The sequence below is a fragment of the Xiphophorus couchianus genome, chromosome 7 (genome assembly GCF_001444195.1).
Source record: "Xiphophorus couchianus chromosome 7, X_couchianus-1.0, whole genome shotgun sequence".
In the NCBI taxonomy this organism is placed as follows: Eukaryota; Metazoa; Chordata; class Actinopteri; order Cyprinodontiformes; family Poeciliidae; genus Xiphophorus; species Xiphophorus couchianus.
In genome coordinates, this window is record NC_040234.1 from 19319654 (window position 1) to 19323456 (window position 3803).

Genomic DNA, 3803 nt, shown 5'->3' on the forward strand with positions numbered 1-3803 from the left:
CATGATTTCCCGCCTGGTTTTTATCTTCTAATTACAGTAAATACCAACACTTTCAATTAATCATGCCTGATATGTACAGTGCATGCTATGTAAAGGAGCTATATACAGAAACTGGATTTGTAGACCTTTCCATACTTTGTCATATTAGTGACTTTGTTAATAACCTGTTCTTGCATTTCTTTATATTAGACTGCAGTGAGTTGCAATTTGTAGATCCTTTAGCCTACTTCAAGATATCAAACAGGTTCTATTTAAGACTATCTCTATCTAAAATAGCTGTTAATGATTACAATCATTTACTTTTTGCAGTAATGACAGGTTTAACTCATCTAGGCTGTCTTTAAGGTTCAGCAATTGCATTTTTTAAAAACTCTGTTGGCAATTATGATGGCCAAAAAGACCATGCCCAGAGATTCTGTTGTCATTCATTCCAAAGGTGTTCCCTTGGGTAGAGGCCAGTCAAGTATTTCCTCACTAAACGGCTTGTTCCACATTTTTATGGAACTTGATTTGTGCATTGGTGCTCAATCATGTTGGGACAGAAAAGGGCCATTCCCAAACTGTTCTCATAAAGTCAGAAGAATAAAATTGTCTTCGGATGCTGAAACAGTAAGAGTTATTTTCACTGGAAGTAAGGAGCAGAGCAAGACTTCTGATAAATACCATTCCCTTTACGCCAAACTTCGTACTTGATGAAATGCAGTCAGAAGATTGCTGGTCTCCTTGCAAGAGCCTCATCCTGAATTGTACAACTGTGCATGGGATTGCCAGGTAGAGGGGCATGATTTATCACTCCAGGACTCTAGAGTCCAGTTGCAGTATGCTTCACATCACTGCTGCATTCAGTGGTTTATTAATTTATATATATATATATATATATATATATATATATATATATATATATATATATATATATATAGATATAGATATAGATATATATATAGATATAGATATAGATATAGATATATATACAGTATAAACCAAGTTTAACTGAATGTAAACAAATAAAGACTGTTTTGTGAAACATCAAACCTTGCTCCATATAAGATGAACAAGTAGTGTGCATAAGCACTAAGTTACTTTTGCTCTGATGTTATTTGTCTCTTTTTAATGGTTTTCCAATTTCATCATCATAAGACCATTGGAGGATAAATGTTCCCAAATGTCTTTGTGTGTTGGAGTAAAATAAACAATAGCTGAATTGGCCAAACTGTTCTCTCCTGGCAACTAATCAAAGTAAGTGAAACGTCATCGGTGCAGACCTAACGTCTGCATAGTCAGCGTAACATTTGGTAGCATTATTAGTAGTTCATTGCTGTCACTTTTTAGTAGTTATATAAATTCCGTAGAAGTGGCATATATGGTATGTGCAGAATATGTTGTATTTTTAAGCTGGAATGCTTATGTCACAGAGCTTTAATATGTCTAAAAGATCTTTGTTAGTGTTTCCACGCTGGATTCACACAATTAGGTGTGTAGGAAGGTGGAGCTTTATCATTATTTCCACAAATTTGCATAACTTTGCACACAAGCCAAACACCAAACACAATTACGCTGTGATATTATTTGAACTGTGTACTGAGAAAGCTCCTGCTGAGTTTTGTTGTTGTGAGGTACTTCTGCCTCTCCTTTTTTAATTGCACTGAGGGGAATAAGTGGCAGTCCGTTTGTAACTCTACCTAGAAGTGCTTTATGCAAAGTCTCTAATAACTTCCACATCTCCCTATCTCTGGACAAAGTGTCTTGCAATCAGCTCAAATTAAAGTACTTTCATTGAACCTGCTGATGCCAACACAATGAGTGTTGTTGATTAACTGAAATGCTGAAAAGCAAAACAATTATACGCTCTCCGGAGATGAAGCTCATTGATGTCAAGTTTTTCACATGCAGATTAAACACGCTGCTAATTAGAATCATTGCAACACACCACCCAGTAAATTAGACAGTTTATATGAATTGTGTATGTAGGAGGTGTTGAAGGGACTGCAGATCAGGGAGGCAACACAAGAATGTTGTTTTGTGGCCTAGTTTGAATGAGACAATGTGATTTAAATTATCGTCTTCATAATGTCCTAATTCATTTTGTAAACTGACTTTATTGCAGATTTCTTTCATTCACTCTTTGATTCAGCTTGGTTGTGAAATAATGACTCTTTCCACTTTGCAAATGTTTAAGGACATAAAATGTTTGCTTTTGCATCCAATTTGCTTCCCCCTCAGCCTCTGACATGACAGGATAAGGAATGAGCACAATCCTGGCTGAACCAACTTGCCTGGAAATGTGTGCCAATAGGCATGACTTCAGCCACAAGAAGCTTTGAGTTCCTGTCACATGTGTCATGTTGACTCCACATCAGCAGCAAACCATCTGTCAGTAAAAGCACTTTCAGCATTACTAGAAGTATCTGCACATGTTCGCTAACTACCTTCCAAATCTGGTCAATTAAGTGAATTTATTTGATTTTAATTTATTTTTTTTGATCTACCACCCTGTGACAAGACATCGATTTTGTAAATTTAAAGCCAGGTTCAGCTCTTCAGAACATTACTCTCCTTCAGTGTAGAGCTTGACAAGACAACTAATGTTACAAAATGATATTGTCAGTGAATCTGTCAAGAAAATGAAAAAGTACACATAGCAGTTTGCACAAAACATACAATGATGCTATATCTGCTCAGCTTAATCTGTTTCACATCATCAGCCAGACATTATTCACGCCTGCTAAGTCTGGCACATCAACAGGACACATGTCATGGTCCACCCAACTTTCATGAATGAATCACAGAGAAAAGATAGAATCTAGTCATCCATCAGCACTTTACAATAAAGTATTTTCTCTCAGTACTTTTTTAAGAGTGATAATCCATAAATAAAATTTAATTACTAAAGAAACTGTTGCATTACTGACTGTCAGATGTAATTTATCTTCAGAAGATATCTGAACACCCACTCAGTCCCCTTAAACAACATCATTGGTTTTAATGTTTTTTTTAAAAAAGGAAAAGACTTTCTTACTCCATCTTAATTTTGGGGGGACTTTTCCTGCTCTATAATATTGATAACAACATACACTGAATGTATGTAAATCAACTTGTGTAACTCAGAACTGAGTACCTTTTAATGGATTCCAAGCATCGATTTAGAGCTCAGATCGCTCTGTTTTAGATGATCACTAATAGAGTCCTTGATTAAACTCAACTGAAAATCCCTTAGGATGATGTAATGGCTGTGATTTTATCCGCTACACACAGAATTAGCCATAAAACTTGTGCATAATTTTAGTATAGGATTTACATATTTTTGTGTACTTAATTTATTTACGTTTCATAACAAGCAAAATGTTTTGTACCCTTTCCAAAGGCAATCACAGTGAAAGAGAGACCTCATGCATCAGGGAATTTGTTAAAGTCACTTCATATTATGAAATGCTTTAGTGACTTATTCAAATTTGTGCAATTTCCAAAACCAGCCTTGTCAATGTTTATTTATTTCTTTAAACAGTTTAGTCTAATTGAAATTAGATATCTCTTTTACAAGAAACACCTCACCAAAACAGCAGCAGCACAATTGCAATAAAAATCAACAACACACACTGAAATTTGCTCACAAAAATCTGCAAAGATGTCACCATCTTTTTAGACTCCCTCAATGTAACAAGGGTTTGAAGTTGAAGCTTAGCCTATGAATTAATCCAGACCCAGAAACCCGAAAGCTGTCTTGCACAGTTCAGTTCATACTTTGTGGACAACAAAGAACATCCACACTTTTGTAACTTCCATGTTTTCTTATCAAGTTAGGAGAT